The 19,783-nt window shown below is 31.9% G+C and overlaps 1 protein-coding gene and 1 long non-coding RNA gene across 9 annotated transcripts in view; one reads left to right on the forward strand and one right to left on the reverse strand.

The window, feature by feature from the left end:
- LOC105663150 (uncharacterized) overlaps positions 1–5,188 on the forward strand; it is a 34,894-nt gene extending 29,706 nt beyond the window's left edge. Inside the window, exon 3 of the long non-coding RNA XR_013039971.1 lies at positions 4,893–5,188. This is a non-coding gene — a long non-coding RNA (uncharacterized LOC105663150). The remainder of the gene's footprint in view (positions 1–4,892) is intronic.
- The window catches only part of Mp (collagen XV/XVIII-type protein multiplexin), a 582,981-nt gene that overhangs the window by 74,544 nt on the left and 488,654 nt on the right, over positions 1–19,783 (reverse strand). The window lies entirely within an intron of this gene.

A 19,783-nucleotide genomic window follows, 5' to 3' on the forward strand; every position in this document is an offset into this window, starting at 1 on the left:
AAAATAATTTTAGAAATGTTTTTGCGGGTTGTTGCGTAATGAAACTTAATACCAATTATTTAATCCTTGAAATGTAGGCCTATTTTGATTTGGTATGTTTTGTAAAATATGTACATCTTTTTGTACTTTTAGACGTGTATATCCAGCTTTGGTGCTTTCACTTTGAATCATTACATTAATAAATTATTTGTGAATTATATAAATTATTTATGACTTATTGTAAATATATTTGAAAATTATTGTATATACTTATTTATAAATATATGTATAAATTATTTGTATTAAAAGATTTATTTAGTAACTTGTATTTTGATTGTATGTCATAAATATTATTTATTTTTATGGTGCAACAATCTGTATATAAATATTTATAAAGATGATTGTTGTATGACCTTATTTTTCTCAAATTCTGTTTTTATGTATACAAGTGTAATAATAAATATTATGATCTGTATATCAGTATATTAAATTTTAATTTTGAATTATATTCAAATTTATAGAAATTATAATCATTTATAAAGCATAAAACCATAGAAATTATAATTGATTACCAAAATGACAAAAAACGTTACAAATTGATTATTAAGAGTAGTACAACTACCACACCAGTTAAAATGGTCCTCAGATTGGTTTTACAATTTCATTTTAAAATTCTTATTTTTTTCACGACGATGACTTCTGCGGATAAAGTATAATGAACTTTATTTTCGCTTCATTTATTCGGAGTCAAAATTGTATCTACTTATGCCAATACCAGTGATTTTCACTGGTACTTCTCAAAGTGGAAAAGTATCCTATAATCTGTTTGAACCCGAAATCGTTTATGGGATATTTAGATAGATTTATCGATGTTTTCTTATGAAACTTGATCGCATATGTTTTATGTGGCGCCACACAATAAACATAGCGGCGATGTAACGTAACGTAGTCATCTACGTTCCAGGCGGCCATTTTGTATACCATGGTCGTTAGAATAGAACCTAATTCTTTTTCATATAACCGGCGAGCCCTAAAAATAGCTGAAAGATTGAAAATCACTGAATTATTGCTAAAAGTGAAGAATATATGGATCGTTCTGAGGATGGTGAATTGAACACGAGGAAAGCGAATTAGAAGAAAATGAAATTGGACCTTACAGTAATATTATAAACAAAGAAAACATCCGTCTTCGGAAAGTAAATAAATATTTAAAATTTACGTAAAAGTGCTTGTGTTCAAATTCTGAAGATGAAAATGAAAATATACGTCATGAAAATGAATTTACCGTCAATTGGGGAAAAATAGGGTTCTAATTACATTATTACAGTTATTACAGTTGTCATGTAGTTATAATTCCATAACATGGATTTTTTTTGAAAGACAGTAAACAAATATAAAAATATTCCCTTATTACTTTTTACCAGTCATCGACTGCCTTTGGAATCTCAACTGTCGATAGTTCTAAAGTGACAGAAACCAATAGAAATGATCAAATACCGATCAAATTTTACCAGTTAGTTAAAAGTATAGTTTCAATTAACACTAAAAGTTATTTAAAGATAGCAAGCTTCTATACAGTTGGACGTGAAAAGTGATCACTCTTAAATCGAGAACAAAGCGCGTCGTTTTTCGCGCAGAGCGTACAGTAATTAAAGGATAGGACATGTGATTCGTTTGTTAGACTTTTATGACAACTTCTTTCACACGATTTTACGGTTCCGCGTGCTTTTGCTCGCCTTTCACTGCACTCCACGTGCTCTTTTCAAATCGTCGTGAACGAAATAAAGCGAAATTTTTTCACTACAGTACCTTTACCCCATTGCTTCTCTCCCACCTTTTCTTTCTCTCATTGTCCTGCCGGATTTTTTTCTTTCTCACACTCTATTACGACCTGGTTACCAGGAAATGAATTCATGTAGTGACCTTTTTAGTCAGAAAGGGGGAACAGAGTGAAAATATTTAGCGTGCCGAAAATGAACAAAAGAAAATTCTTCAAATTGCCGCCACCGAAATATATTTATGAAAATTTTTAGTTGTCTTCCTGCACTTGGATGAAATAGTGTTCGAAACATGGGAGGAAAATGTTTTCTCCATTTATCATATGATTACTGTTTTATTTAGAAAATCTCCCGCGCTGATTCGAAATAATAGAAATATTTCTCGAAATCATCTTTTATATTGAACCTTATATAATATTTTCACTTATTTAAATATAAATTCTGATAATTACATTTGATAACTTTTTGAGATTAATTAATAATGAAAAATCTGAAATAATTTACAATTATACAATTAACAAAATTTTTTCCATTTTTAAAAATTGTCTTAAGTTTAATTCTATATATTTTTAACATATTCAACAATAACCATAATTCAAAGGTTAAGCATATAATCCACGGGTTAACCAAGCATATAATCCAAAGAATTAACCCAGATTTAGGGCTCAGACTTCGGAGGACTTAACAGTTGCCCCGCGCTTAAAATGGCGTAAATATTTGTCAAAATGGTGGCAGTTGAACGTCGCGAATACAGCAAAGAATCCTGCGAGATCACTCGAGAAGCTTATCGAGATTACTCGGATTCCCGTTCCGAAGAAATCGCAGCCTTCGAGATATGAAAAATCTCAAGTTCCCGGCAACGAGATATTGTCTGATCAATACTTCCGTGCCATTGTCGATCCGCGAAATCGCGTCGGTGATATTTTGTTCGACGCGTCGTCGAATATTTTGGATTTCGCTATGATAGATCGGGGTCGAGGATACTTCTCTCCTACGAGTGCATACCTCTCAAAGGTACGGTTGTTCGATATCCGGAGGTAACTAGGAAAAAAGCAGGTCGTGCCGGTCGTAATCGATAAGGTATCGCCGTGCGAGGAAGTCGAAAACATTTAAAACAACTCCGATCAACGAGGGCTACTTTTCGATCGGGTGAAAAACTGTTGCAAACGACACACTATCCATGTATCTCACAAAATGGTCAGTCTTGAATGATTGACAATCACCATTTCTTAATTAATTATGAATTGGGCCTTGTTGATTTAGAAATTTGTGTGCTGATAAATTTACATGTTATTTCTATAAATATATAGCATTATTTTAGAAATCTTAATATTTGTAATAATATAAAATATTTTTAACAATAATACTTACACTTACTAATAACTATTAAAATTTTTATAACTTATGGATGAAATAAAAAGATAAGTTTAGTATGAAAGCAATAATTTCTTTTTTGATTATGAAATAGAAAATTTTAATTATAAAAGAGAATAACAATTCTATAGCTATAGTATGAACCTAATAACTTAATTAGCTTATTTAATTATAATATTAAAATTAATAACTTAACTTTTATTAATATAATGAAAAGTTCACAAGGGGAGGGTAAAACGAAAATAGTAAAGAAAAATTAATTATGAAAATAGTAAAATTGTATTCATTGATTGTGACATACTAAGAACTATGGTATTTCATTTATACCAATGTTACAATTAATAATATCTTAATTGTTATTAATACTATAAAAAATTTATAAGAAAAGAATGTTAATAAAAAGCAAGTTTATTATGAAAATATTAAATTTATTGAATGTAAGCTAAAATTTGAATTAAATAAAAGAATAGCGATTCTATAATTAAAATATAAATCTTCTATTATGTAAAAATTATTTTGTAAAAAATTTGTGAACATTTTCATCTTGCTCGCAAAGAATCCTAAAAAATTTTCTCACAAATTTCGCAGATATGTGCGGTGGTTTGTAAGATAGCACTTTTCAGTTGTAACTTTGATGGTTGAAAGTTGAATGAAACTTCATAGTTGCAACTCTGCGAGTGAAAACTTGTGCAAGGCCTCCTATTTTCAGCTGTTTAGTAACTGTACGAAGTTCTATCAAAATAGAAGAGAGGCATTTCAGTATATTCCCTTGTTAAATAAAGACGGTAGCCGGTTAAATACAAGCGCCAGGGGTTAATTAATGTCTGCCTCTTGCGGATACTTGTTCTGTTTGAAATACTATTTGCTTAAAGCAACAGTCGAGCAGTTTCAAGTTGTTTCCAGAGAACTACGAAAACGAAAAACAGTGAAGGACTTTAAACAATTTATTGACGTTTACTTTAATCGATTGTACGACCCCTTTTTCGGTCCAATTGCAGTCGATAGTAATTCGTAAAATCAATATTGAGGTCAGTAAATGCTAAGAAATTCGGAAGTCACGAAATTTTCTAGTTCAAGAGGTTTGGTAATTGAGGGCTTGCAGTTTTTTGAATTTGGGAGATGTAGAAGATAAATTGAAAATGTGAAGGTAAATGTGAAAGTACCTTTCTTTTGAAGGTAATGAAATTTTACAATTTTACAATTTTACAATTTTACAATTTTACAATTTTACAATTTTACAATTTTACAATTTTACAATTTTACAATTTTAGAAATTCAGGCTTTCAGATATTCAAAATTTCGGAATTTCAAAAATTTAAGAAGTTGATACTGTGGGAATTCGGTAAATTACAAACTTGAAAGTTTAAGAATTTAAGAATTTGGAAATTTGGACACTTGGAAGTGTATTGATTTGGTAATTTGAAAGTTTAGAGATTTGAAAGTTAAATTACAAATGTTATCAATTTGTAAATTAAAAATTTTTTAAATCTTAAACTTGATGTATTTCGAAATTTGAATGTCAAGAAATCTAAGAATATTATACAAATTTTTTAAATGTACAAGTTAGTAAAATTTATAATTTGGTAACTTCAAAATTTAGTATGTTCAAATCCAAAAATCGGCCATTTTCTGTGGAGAAGTCTATCACGTTCGCCATTATGTATCACTGAAATTATGCTCACACGTTGTGATCCGTCCTGTATGTACATACATATGTATATTGATTTGCGTGCGTCGATTCTAATGCAGATTAAATTTTAGATCATGGATATGGAAACAGGAATTGATACAAGATACGAGATCTCAAGCTTGCATATGCAAAACCAAATAAATCTGTTTCAATCAAAATTGAAATATGCTCTGCTACCGTGAACGTGTGACATTAATTACCATGACATATTATAGGGTAGGTAAAAGTACAGCAGCTAACCCAGGAATTGGCGCTTAAAAAGGTTGATCCATACGATTTATCAGGTGCGTCAGCAGTAATTACACATCGGTATAATATTAAAACAAGCGAAAAAATCTTACACCACTTTTGTATTCCACGATATTTTAGAAATAGTAATCGGTCTTAAGCTTCAAACTGAAATGTAGTTGAAATTCGAGTAAGATTTATGGCATTTGAAATGTGAGAAGGAAAAACACGGACCAATCAGAGCGCGAGGATTGCGGATGCGCAGACGCGAAAGTGACAGCTTCGGATAACGCGTAGTTATCCAACGCGTGGTAATCCAACGCGTAGTAATGCAACGTGTGGTAATGCAACGCGTGGTAACCCTACGCGTAGTAATCCAACGCGTAGTAATACAACGTGTAGTAATCCAGCGTGTGGATATCCAACGCGTAGTAATCCAGCGCGTGCATATTCAACACGTAATAATACAACGCGTGGTAATTCTAAGCGTAGGAATCTAATGCGTGGTAATCTAACGCGCAATAATCCAGTGTGTGGATATCCAACGCGTAGCAATCCAGCGCGTGGATATTCAACGGGTAGTAGTTCAACGCGTAGTAATGCAACGCGTAGTAGTTCAACACGTAGTAATGCAACGCGTGGTAATTCTAAACGTAGGAATCTATCGCGTGGTAATCTAACGCGTAGTTAACCAACGCGTAGTAATCCAACGCGTAATAATTCTCGTGCTCTGATTGGTCCGGGTTTTTCTTTAATAATTCAAAAACGATGCTTCAAACCCCATTTTTGCAAAGGGAAATCTTATTCAGAATCACGTCAGCTACCCCCATTTCAGAGATCTACACTAATTGTGAGACACCCTGTATACATCATTTTTATGAAGACAATACTATTACATTTCAATTCCCCTTCTAACACAGTTTAATCGGAGTATATTATACAATTTAACTGAATATATTACAGGTCGAATTATATTTTATATTTTATTTCAATGATATAATACAATTGAATTGAATAATATCTTATAGCTTAATTGAATGATCTTATACAATTTAATTGAACATGTCTACAGTTTAATTATAATATATCGCTTCAAGGTTTAATTTTTATATTTCCAATTAAAAATTACGTTTACTAAAATTCAATCACCTATCACAATTTTTCTTTGAAATGAAGCTTTGAACACATAAAATTGTAAAATTGTTAAGAAGATTGTAACAAACTGTTTTGTCGCTCGGAACAGTTTCTATCGATATTATTTGCATGATGAAATTCATGAACTCTCCAACGACGATTTTAATTGCGAATAATGAATAATGGACTGAAATATTCTGATTAACTCGTATGCAGAGATATGAAGTATCGATCTCGCTCTGAAGCGAGAACAGTAGCATTCTTTGAAACGGTGAATATATTACAGACGGTACATATGAAAAAATTCAGGTAAAATGTAACATAGCGTTAATGACATTTACGATTTCAAGAAATTTATTCTAATAGACAGAATATAACTATAAGTATAATTATAAATCATGGTCATTATTGAGTCTTTCTTTTTTAACTTTAGGTCATATTGAAATATGAAACAACCCCCATATGGAATATGAAGTAAATTTTAAATTTGCGAATTTGGAATTCTAGGAAATTGGGGATTTTCAAATTTAGTTATTAGAAAATTTGAAGATATGATAATTGGGAATTTTATTAAATTGCAAATTGAGGTCTATGAGTGTGAAGATTTGGAAATTTGGGGTTTTGGAAAGGGGATTTGAAAATTCAGACTTTTAGAAATTCGGGAATTTGTAAATTTGGGGATTTGGAAATTCGGGGTTTTGGAAATTCGGGGATTTGAAAATTCAGACATGAAGAAATTTGGGGATTTGAAAATTCGGGAATTTGGAAATTTGGGGATTTGGGAATTTGGGGAATTGGATATTCGAAATTTGAAAATTTGGGGATTTAGAAATTCGGGGTTTTAGAAATTCGGGGATTTGAAAATTCAGACATTTAGAAATTTAGGGATTTGGAAATTCGGAAATTTGAAAATTGGGAGATGTAGAATTTTGAAAATTTGCAAATTCATAAATTTGGAGATTTGGAAATTCAGAAATTTGAAAATTTGAGGATTCGGAAATTCGGAGGTTTGTAAATTTGTAAATTTGAAAATTCTGAAACTCAGAACTTTGAAATTTCGTTTTTTGAAAATTCAGAAATTTCCGAATATAGTAATCCGTAAATCCAAAAAATGTAGAGAGTTTCAGAAATTTGGAAATTAATAAACATTCCAAAATATTCATCGCAAAATACACTTTAATTTCGCCTTACAATATATCCCCCCATCTTCAGCACACACATATTAACTTCATACCTCACCCTACATCTGCAATTAAGTTCTCCAACCTGTTCAGGTATTCAAATACAAAAAAACATTAACAGCAAATACTCTTCGCTCGCGAAGCAATAATCTGCTTTGTACAATGAAGTTGTTTTCTCTTTAACATTGCTGCATTTGCTACTTTGAAACTTAAAACCACTTTTCATCGGAACACTAAGCTTGGAAAAAAACCTCAGCAGCTAAAACCAACTTGTAAATGGAATAAAGCATGGAAGCAATTTAATGGAAACGATTTTGATGTTAAACAATTTCTCTTTGACTATATTGTTTCGGTACAGTGATAGATTTTCATCTACCATAGCATACAAGTATGACAGCAATTTGCATGCAAACTGTATGCAATGCAACGCGTACGATGCATTGAAAATATTCCTTTGTGCAGAATTTCGGTAAAAAAAGTTATTTCACAATAATTGCAATTTAATGTGTTCTTTGAAAATTATACTGTTAGGATTAGATATACCTAACCTAACCTGTACATACATGTTTTGATTTACTTTCTTAGTTACTTAAGTTTTGATAACTTTCTTTGTTAATGTAGACTCTATAACTTTAGGTTTTTTCTAGAATTACTAAACAGTTTTAGTTTATTTTCAAATTTAATTTATAACAATTCTAAAATGTTAGTATGGTTTTTGTTATTAATACAAAATTTTGCTATACAATTATTAAATTTTTGAGTTTGAAATATTTACTAGTGTAAAATTTATTTGGGATAAAAATGTAATGAGTACATTCGATTCGTTGCAGTTAATGCAATATTAAATGTCACATCATTTTTATTTGATGCTTTTTTTTAATTAGTGTATTGCAATTACGGATATTATTTCAAAATTTAGTTCTTAAATTCTTTAATTTTCAAATTTTCAAATTTTCAAATTTCTTCAATTTCTAAAAATTTCAAAAAATTGAAAGTTTTTTAATTGGGGAATCTAAAATTTTCGTATTTTGTCAGTTCCTAAATTTTCAGTTTTTAAATTCCAAAATTCCAAAATTCTGAAGAGGATAATTTTAAAGCTGTTAATTTGTAAATTTTTTAGTTTTGAAGATATGTAAATTTTCATATTTCTGAACCTTAAATTCTAAATATTTTTAAATTTGACTCCACTAAATAAATTATTCGAATCCTTCAAGACTCTTCTTTTACTTCCAATTCTTATTGATATTATTTCTTTAAACATAACATTAAAATTTCTGGAAATACAAATTGTATTATATTATTACCCACAAAAGTATTTTTATTTTTTTATTATCTACCAGCTTCACCTTCAGATTATTCAAATTCAAATCATTCGATATTTTTTTTAATAAAATAAACCACGATTCGTAATTAATTTTCAAATAACAGTGAAATTGTTGAGGGGTTCACCGATACTACAACGAGAATCGTGTCGATTTTATCGAATGTTTATTTAAAACTGAACTAGAACTTTCCCGCTAATAATAGAAGCAATGATACCTAGACAGACCTACAGATCCTCGTTCATATTGAGGTTATGCCACTAATATTATACAATTTCCAGTCCTTCACTGTATTATATTACTAAAAACATGCTAAATGCCGTAATATATTCCGGCTAAAAATAATTTCAACTCAAGGTATCCCATCTTCAAAATAACATTTCCAATGCCATTAATTATTCAAAACATCGCCCCAATATTAGGGAATTACATTAACAGCAGATTCAGATAAAAATATATTAAGTTTTGTTCAAAACATTTTGCCCAAAAATGGATTTGTTGCACTTTCAAAATAAACGGTACAAATGTCATTTGTAACGCTATTTGTTAAGTGCATTTGTAATGCGCCTTTGCCTAAACAACGACATCTATAAATATGGGCCTTGGACTCGTACTGTTCTATGCATGGCGTCATGACGCTACATCGCGCTCGTTTGTCATAATGGCGTTGCTTATTAATACTGTTTTTAATTGTCATTTTAATTGTCGACAAATAAGTACATTATACAATTTAATTGAATGATATATTACAGTCAATCGAATTACATTATACAATTTAATTGAATGACATATTACAGTTTATTAAATATTAACGCGATACAATGCTTATAAAACCCGCCATAATGGAATTATGCGCGCGCAGGTCACATGACAATTAAGAAAACCTGCTCATCCTTTTTAACCGACTTCGAAAAAGGAAGAGGTTACTCAATTCGATCAATATTTTTTTTTTTTTTCTATGTGTGCCCGCTGATTACGCCTAGCTGGATGGACCGATCGGAACGAAACCTTTTGTGTCTGGTAGGTTCTGACTCCCCATTGGTACCATTATCAAAAAATTTTTCATTCTTTAATTGCAAAGTATTGTTATTGCAAAAAAACCGGCAACTTTTGAAATAAACTTTTCTCGATTTTAGTGAACTTTTAATATCTTATCACGGACAAGATTCTGAACAATTTTGTTCATATACAAATTTCGCGGAAAGCTTTAGTTTTCGAGATATTAGCGAAAAATTGTTGAAAAGTTTTGAAACCAACTTTGGACGATTTTAATGTCCTTTTAATATGTTATCAGGGGCACGATTCTGAACAACTTTTTCCTTATCCGCAATTAAGAGGAAGCTTTAGTTTCCGAGTTATTAGCGAAAAACTATTGTTACTAATACATTGAATTCTACGTATGCCTCCGTGTCTCTGGTGGTGTATGAGTCAACATGCAGTCGCCGATTTTCTATTGTTTCTACAAACACGTCTTGTCGGCCGAAAATCAGTACACATGTATAATAACTATTGTTATTGCAAAATCCTATTCTTTAGTATTGTTATGTAAGAAATGTCTCACAGTATCCTATACAATTCTCCCCATTCCACTAAAAACCGTGAAATAAAATAATTTTAAGGAACAAAATACGCCGACTTCGAAATGCACTAAAAAATATAAAATAATTTCTATTTGCTAATGAAGTAATTTTTATTTCATTCAATCATACAATTACGTAACAGATATGAATGAAACCTATTTACTCGTTAGGTAGTATATTAAATACATTTCAACCTTTTCGGAGGCGGCGCATAATTAAAAATACCTCAGTAAACGTTGTTGCCAATAACCAGTTGATTGTGGTATGGCGTATTGGAAATTAATAAATCCTGAGAAAGAATACGAACCATTATAGATATATCTGGTAATATACGTAAATGTAACGACTGCATCTTCATTTCGCAACGTTTTTGATATAAATGAAATTGAATCGACTTCGTTCGCATGTGGAAGCCATGGATCTAAGAACCTATAAACGGAGCCCACGACACGGGAATTACCAAATTTGTGGCAGATGGGCTCTATCTTTATAGTATATGCGGCGATCGAGTCTTTCCGTCGCATACTCGATAAATCTAGATAGACCATAGTTACATTCTATACGCACTAACACCTACTTCGCAGCGTGCTGTCGAGTTATATGTATAGAAAAAAAAATAACTATACAAGCTTTGCTTATGTTCGGCTGTCCAAAAGTTGACATGTTCAAGAAAATCTTTTAATTTTGCGCCGCCTCCGAAAAGGTTGAAATGTATTTAATATACTACCTAACGAGTAAATAGGTTTCATTCATATCTGTTACGTAATTGTATGATTGAATGAAACAGAAATTACTTCATTAGCAAATAGAAATTATTTTATACTTTTTAGTGCATTTCGAAGTCGGCGTATTTTATTTCTTAAAATTATTTTATCTGTAGATAAATTGTTTTCGTCGTTCATTACCGATACGGGAGCTTTAAGAGCCACGTGTTCAAGTAGAAATATGTATGTATGTAATACCTAGATACATGTATTGTAGATATAAGTGATATACAGATTGTCTCACAATTAGTGTAGGTCCTTAAAATGGGGTGGTAGCTGACGCGATTTTTAATAAGATTTCCCTTTGAAAAATTGGGGTTTGAAGCTTCGTTTTTGAATTATTAAGGAAAAACACGGACCAATCAGAGCGCGAGGATTATTATGTGCTGGATTACTACGCGTTGGTTAACTATGCGTTAGATTACCACGCGTTAGATTCCTACGCTTAGAATTACCACGCGTTGAATTACTACGCGTTGGACTACTACGCGTTGCATTACTACGCGTTGCACTACTATCCATTGAATATCCACGCGCTGGATTACTACGCGTTGGATATCCACACGCTGGATTACTACGCGTTAGATTACCACGCATTAGATTCCTACGCTTAGAATTACCACGCGTTGCATTATTACGCGTTGGATTACTACGCGTTGAATATGCACGCGCCGGATTACTACGGGTTGGATATCCACACGCTGAATTACTTCACGTTGTATTACTACGCGTAGGAACACCACGCGTTGCGTTACCACACGTTACATTACTACGCGTTGGATTACCACGCGTTGGATAACTACGCGCTATCCGAAGCTACCGCTCTCGCGTCTGCGCATGCGTAATCCTTACGCTCTGATTGATCCAAATAAAAATATGTATGTTTGTAATACCTAGATACATGTAGATATAAGTGATATATGCATCATTATTATGAAGACAATAATATTACACTTCAATTCTCCTTCTAACACAGTTTAATTGAAGTACATTATACAATTTAACTGATTGATATAAATTTCCTGCACTTCATTTGACCATCCTGTAAATATAACGTCCTAAAGAATGGTTGTGTATTCTAAAGAGTAAGATAAACTGAAGAATCGGCTCGTTTGTTTCAGCTGGTGCCACTGTGCACCGTTACAGTTTTCATACTATATAGCTGCCATAAGTTATCTTCGATGTTGCAACGCGAATTGTCATCGTTTTTCAATGATTTCCGAGGCACACACGCGAACGTTACCTTCGTGTTCGCCATGGTCAATATCGAGCAACAATAATTTTTTATTATCGCCCGCAAGAAAAATGAATAGAATATATCTTTGAATTCGTTTTCATTTTTGTCTGTCTTTATTTCCGGTCGAGTACAGCCTGAAAGTTTTATATGTAATCGTGTTTACTGTTTTCAAAGTTAAAAATGTATGCAATCAATTGTTTTCTTCGAAAACGCATTAAAATTGATGCGATAGAACGGAGAGAAAGGAGTCGAAGTGGTTTGAAAACGTACTTTGAAAATATAGCATTTCGCCTGGAGACTTAACATTAAAAATGTTTGCTGAAATTGCGCCGTTTCTGTAGTAGCTGATATTTATGATACGTATTAGTTCGCATAAATCTTTTATGCATAGAATGAAATATAAGAACGTTCCTCGGAACTGGGAAAAATTGCGATAAGGAATAAGATAATAGAAAGAAACAATAAATATTGTTTTGAACTTTTGTCGAACTGAATATTGTCAGAATTCATTTATTAACTAATAGAATTAATTAAATTATTGACACATATAGTGAAACTTCAGGAGTTCCTTATATCGGTTGTGCAGACGAGCGGGAAATTTAATCCAAGTAAATAATCATAACAATCTTTAATAATTAGAATAATTCTTCATAATACTACTAGTAGCTTTGGAAATATTTACATCAATTTTACAATATTAAAAAGTTGACAGAAAGACATTAATATAATTACTTTACACAATGTATTTTAAGTATATGTATTGCGGAAATGATTATTAGAAACAAATTATAAAGAAATGACTTATTACAAAAAAATACAGATGAATTTACAGAGAAATGACAAAATATTTATCACAAATAAATTACTGGTGAATGTACAGATTTAAACTGTTCTTTGCTGACCGCCGTATTTGCACACTCTGCGCATGCGCATTTCGAAGCACCGCGTACCCTCACCCCGATTTATATGGTATCATTAGTTTTCTTCTATGGAAGATGGCATTCAGAGTAACCTATTTTACTCAAAGTGACACATTTAGTTTCGGCAACTTGTGAAACAGCCTGTAGCGCATGGCTGTTCTGTGTGCATAGAGAATCCTTTACGAAAGTCAGCAATTGCTGTAACGAACGATCGTTGCACTGCCGGAGGAATTAAGCTTGAATTAAGAGGACGTCATTAGTAACTTCTGCATTATTACTATTTAGCGAAAGACAACGCAACTCGCACGATGAATAATTTATCAGACGGTTATTATAGGATGCCATAGAACGTTCAGGAAATGCACGGAAAGCTTGCAGCCTTTTACGTGTTACATGTACAATAGTGCTACTGTTAATTCATTATAGACAAAAGGACAATATATGGAAGCTTGTTTAAATGAAACTGACATCGCCGTAATTTCCTAAATGCTTATTTGGTGATCAAGTCTCGCCCATTAAAATTGAATGTTCGTGGAACTATACGAATTTCATGTTAAGCTCGATGTATTAGGTTGCGTATCGTATGGCGTATTTGTGTTATGTGGTGATACGTATGTCGTATGAAGTTACTGTTATAGAATATTAACACTGAAACTATCAAACGGGTTATTTGATCCGTTCACATATTTTCTTTATTGAATTACATAACTTGTGAAAATTTTTTTAAGTATATTTTAGTGAATTAATGTTAATGTAGATATTTTTAAATATATGTTGATGAATTATTATGTATTATTTATTATTAAGTAGCTGATTCTTTTATTAAATGTTAATTGTTTACATTTTAATTTAATGTATTTTTATTTTTATTTATAGCAGACTAAACAAAAGAATTGAAAATACATTTGAAAAAGAATAATATTACCAGACATATCAGAAGTCAAATTAATAATCGAACTATTTTATAATTTAATTCTAACAACTTTTAATTTTAAAATGTTTAACCCAAAATTTATAATCTGAAATTCGATATAATACCAATAATCAATACACCAAAATCATTCAGTTAAAAATGGCTCTTGATGTACTGATAATTAGTATAATAGGTTCATTATAAACTGTAATTTATTAATAATGCACCGTTGAACGAATAATGCATACTGATCAAACTACAATATTAATATTTCCATCGAAATGATGAATCGAATTTGCGGCAGATTATGGGTTAATAATAGATAAAATGCACGCGGTTTGCGGTATCCTGTTCGTGCATAATCTACCCTTTATTAATATCTCTAAAAGCTTCCAAAAACTTTTGTTTAGTAATTGCTAATATTCTGTCGATAAAATGTTACGTACTGCACAATGTGGTTCATTGACGTATTATGGTAAAACGAGAACGTATAATCCGCCATTTATTTGCGATGATACGCCATGATATTTAAAAAAAACATTTTACAGTTTTCTTTTATTATTTTTATATGCAACATAAAAAACTGTGTTATTTGTCAAACACTGTTTTTTGAATATATATAAGTTAAGACTTTAGTAATTCAGGAATGTTAATCGTAATTTTCTGCATTTAGATTGTTAGACAGTTTCAAATTTATAAATTTTCGAAATCACAATATTTCAAATATTGGATTTTTTACATTTTTGGAAAATTTTACTTCACACATTTTTGAATTTGAAAATTTCCAAAATTACAGATTCTTAAATATTAGTTCCTCAATTACCAAATATAGAAATTTTCTGAATTTCAAATTTTTGAATATAGAAATTTTTCAAGTCAGAAATTCTCAAATTTTACTTTCACAGAACTACAATTCCCGAGCGTCGATTTTTAGAATCACAATATTTCAATTTTCAAAACCACAATCTCAAATTTAAATTTTTAAAATCACAAGTCCCGAAATATAAGTTCCCAAATTTTTGAATTTAGGAATTTTCAGTATTGCAAAAAGAACTTCTAAATTCTGCAATTTTCGAAATTACAAATCCTCGAATTTAAGTTTCCAAATGCTGGAAATTGGGAATTTTCAGATCAAGAAATTTCTGTATTTAGAGATGTTCAAAATACGTACTGTAACATTTAAATTATGGTTCACTGATGAATTATGGCAAGTTGGAAATCTATAATCCGCCATTATGTTGCGATCGTAAGCCATAATATACCAGTGACTTGTGATGCACTAATACTAAGTAACTGCCGTCCAGTGAATACTATAATTTATTGATAAGCCATTGATTTACCGATCACTTCAGTCTTAAGATTTATTGATTTATGCAGCTAGCCATAGTTAGCCAATAATATGGGGACTGTTTGGAGATACAGTGTTGTAGGTGAGGAGATGCGTCGTCGAAAAATGACGTAATAAATTGTATAAGGAACGAACAAAATATTTATTTAATAACGAATACAAAATGAACAATTCAATTGCGTGAGGAAAAGGCAAAGAACAAAATTCAATCGAAACATGCGAATGCGAGAAGAAACGTTAATGGCGATGTAATAAATAAGAAATTCCGTTAGATGGAGACAAATGTTAATTTGTGTATCGCTTCGTTTTATCACCAATAGGAGATACTATAAATACTTGAGTTTTTACAATTCTACAATTTCGAAGACTTACTGTTGAATACAGGAACGCTCGAATATTTCGTTTAGTTTATTAATTACCGATGTTTATTAATTTGTTGCTATTTTGATATTATATATATTGATTAAGTTATGGGAACGTTCGTGACGGACGGAAATTACTTCGATAATTTTCCAAGACGTACAAGCTAACCCAAAAGCAAAGCCACTAGGTTTTCGAATCGGTTTCGGATCGATATTTTCCGTAGTGGGGGAAGGTCCACGTGACTCGGCAGGGTCCGAGGCGCGACGGCTTAGGACCCCTTATCACTCTTTCGATAGCCGCTGCTCGGTTCGGTCGTTCCGTACGCACGCGTCTCGAACTCGATATTACAAAGCGATAGAAATTGAATTTTCTTTTTCCAATTTTCACTATTATTGTTGACGAAATATTGCGTTCCTTATTTTCACAAATTATTGATTATTCCATGGTCATTCAGATTGTTTAATATTTAGCCCATATTGCATTGTTATTTGATTGTTATATTATTGCAAATACGTGTTGTAATCGTTTATTGTATATTATATATTTATTATATTTATTGTATATATTACATATCGTCGTCGTCACTGTATTACTAATTGTACACATTATTTTCGTGAATAAATAATTTAATTAATCCCAATTCTGTTTGTTGTTTTCTGTTATTTTCCTTACGTTTTTAACACTTACTGTGTGAAATATTTGAAAAATTCTAAGACATCAAAAATTCAGTATCTCTGTATTCAAAAATTATTTCAATCTAAAATAGCAAACTCTTAATCAGAAATTCTGAAATTCACAAACTTACGATTTTCTAATTTGGACGTTTTAAAATTTTTAAATTTCGTAGTCTCATTTTGCAACCATCTAAAATTCTGAGATTGTGCAATTTCAAAATAAAAATTCTCGAATTCACAGATTTCCGTTTTTTTAAATTTGAACATTTTAAAATTTCAGAATTTCGTAGTTTAATCTTACAAACATCTAAAATTCTGAGATTCTGCAATTTCAGAATAAAAATTCTAGAATTACGAAATATTTTAGTTTCAAAATCTCGAGGTTTGGAAATTCAAAAGAACTCAAAAGTTCAAAAGCCTTGAAATTCCAAAATCCCAAAATTCTCGAATTTCAAAGTGCAAAACATCCAAAAACACACATTTTCCAAAATTTCAGAACTCCAGAATTTCAAAAACACAAAAATCCCAAATTTCAGAATTCCAAAATTTTTTAATTTTAAAATGCCAAATTTTAAAAATTAAAAAATTAAAAAACTTGGAACTTTGAAAGTTTTAAATTCAAAAATTTCAAAATGTCAAACATTCCGGAATTTCACAATTCTAGAATCTCAAAATTCTGAAATTCTAAAATTTCAATATCTCCAAATTCTGGTATTCCATAATTTCAAAATTCCAAAATTTTGAACTTCCGAAATCCCAAAATTCCAAAATTCCAAAATTCCGAAAATTCCAAATTCCGAAAAAAAATCATTCGCGGTCGTACCGTCGAAGTGATTAGACGTGTTTAGTGCCGATCGCGTGTTCCAAGTCAACCGTGAAAAGTGCAATTACACTACCGCTCGCGGCGAAGTCATAAGTGTAGTGTCTCACTTCTGTGTGACTAATACTCACTGACCATGGAAACAACCAAAATCCACCAAGGAAATGGAGCTGCTGAGAATGTAGGTTCCTCCACTATCAAATCCACCGACAAAAACCAGGCCAGTACAAATGTATCAATCAACTCATATGCTAACGCCACCAAGTCAGAATTTTCCTATCGGCAGTAGACGGTACCACTATTAAAGAATATGCATGTGCAGTGGGTAGACTAGTAGGTCCTAAAGCAATCAAATACATCTCCAGAATCTTAAACAATAGAATTTGCATCTACCTTGATAAAAAAGAAACAGTAACTAATCTAACAAAAAATCACAAATCGATAGAAATTAATAACACCAAAATAGAAATAAGACCCATGATTACACCAGCAGAGCGCATTATTTTCTATAACGTCTCATCAGTCATACCCAAAAAATCCATTGAAGACATACTTAAAAGAAACAACATCCGAATATGCTCAAGAATAACGCCCTTAAAAGCAGGAATGATCGATCCCAAATACGCCCACATCTTGAGTTTCCGTAGACAAATTTATGTCAACCCAGAAGATGCCAAAAAGATAGCGGACTCGTTCGTTATTAATTTTGAAGACACAGCCTATCGTATATTCACAACCGCTGACAAATTAAACTGCTTCCATTGTGAGCAGGAGGGACATATTGCTAAACAATGTCGAATAAACGATGTTATTTTGCTAAATAACATCGAAATATGCGAACGCGATATAATAACAGACAGCACCTCGACAACTGACGAACGAATCGTAACGTCTCAAACACCTGTCACTACACCGAAATCAACAATAAATTACAAAGACACGCTAGACACTGAACCAATTAAGATAATAAACAGTCCATGCACACCGATCCTATCTACGAAAGCACAGACGAACAAGGAAATCGTTATGGAAACTGAACCAACCGAAGTAACAGAAAATTCAATTCGCAAAAAAAGACCGCTCTCAGATACTTCGTCTAAAATTACAACCGAAACAGGAGACCCCGAAGAAACAAGTCTTAAAACACCTGCACCAGTCATTATCAGTAAAAAATCAACAGGTAAGAAAAAATTAATACTTCTCGCTCCATCCTTCATAACGACACCAAAACTAGAAGAAGCGCTTCAAGCAGCAAAAACAGAAATCGAAGATCCAAATAAAAAATATATCCTCAATTACCAAGAACTTAAAAGTTTTTTGGAAAATGCTCTTGGTGCACCCAACCCATTCGAAATTGCCTACTACTACACAGGCGTCATACTCGGTTTAATAAAAATGCTCGTGGCCATACACCCGCTAATCAAGGAACGCGGCATAAAAAATAGAATACACCGATTAAATAAAAAACTATTAGAGCAACCAACTGCCTATAATCCAGGAAACTGGTCCTCAGACATTGACTCCGACGCTCCGTAAATAAACCAACAAGCCTCTGTATTATATCAATTCCATATTATATCACTACAGAATTTAATTAACAACACAACAATGAACAATATAATACAATGGAACGTTAATAGCTATTATACACAACTAGAAAGAATACAACTACTGATCAAACTCCATAAACCTTTCGTCTTGTGCATACAAGAAACCAATTTTAAAAATGATAATGTAGGCCAAATTAAAAACTATTAGTGCTTTGCCAAAAACCGTACAAGCTGCAACCATGCTAGCGGGGAGTAGCTATCTACATCAGAAATGAAATAGTGGCCTCTGAAATCCAACTACAAACAAATATAGAAGCAGTTGCCATTCAAATAGTCTCCCTAATTAAACTTTGTATATGTAACATATACCTTCCAAGAAGCTATGATTTTCAAATAAGCGAGATCAATGACCTTATCTCACAACTACCGAAACCGTTTTTAATACTCTGAGACCTGAATAGCCACAACACGTTGTGGGGATCTAGCAAAAATGACCTCCGTGGAAGTAAAATTGGCACAATTCTAGAGAACGACGATATCACTCCTCAACTCAGACCACCACACTCACTTCAATTCCACTAACGGCACCTTTAGCTGCATAGATCTTACATTTAGTAGCACCAATTATGCCCATAATCTCGACTGGACAGTAATGGAAGATTTAAATGATAGCGATCACTTCCCAATCAATATTCAAGTTAAAACCCTTCCCAGTACGCACAACGTTTACACGCCCTCGCCAAAATGGAATTTCAAAAAGGCAAACTGGGAACTTTACAAAGACCGAATATCTGTCCGAATATCAATATTCTTGATAACATGAATGATATAAATTCTGCCACTGAAATATTCTCCAACGTCATCATCGAAGCAGCCAACAAAGCAATTGGAACAAGCCTGCCGCCAAAAAAGCGAAATCCCGTCCCTT

The sequence above is a fragment of the Megachile rotundata genome, chromosome 11 (genome assembly GCF_050947335.1).
Source record: "Megachile rotundata isolate GNS110a chromosome 11, iyMegRotu1, whole genome shotgun sequence".
Taxonomy (NCBI): Eukaryota; Metazoa; Arthropoda; class Insecta; order Hymenoptera; family Megachilidae; genus Megachile; species Megachile rotundata.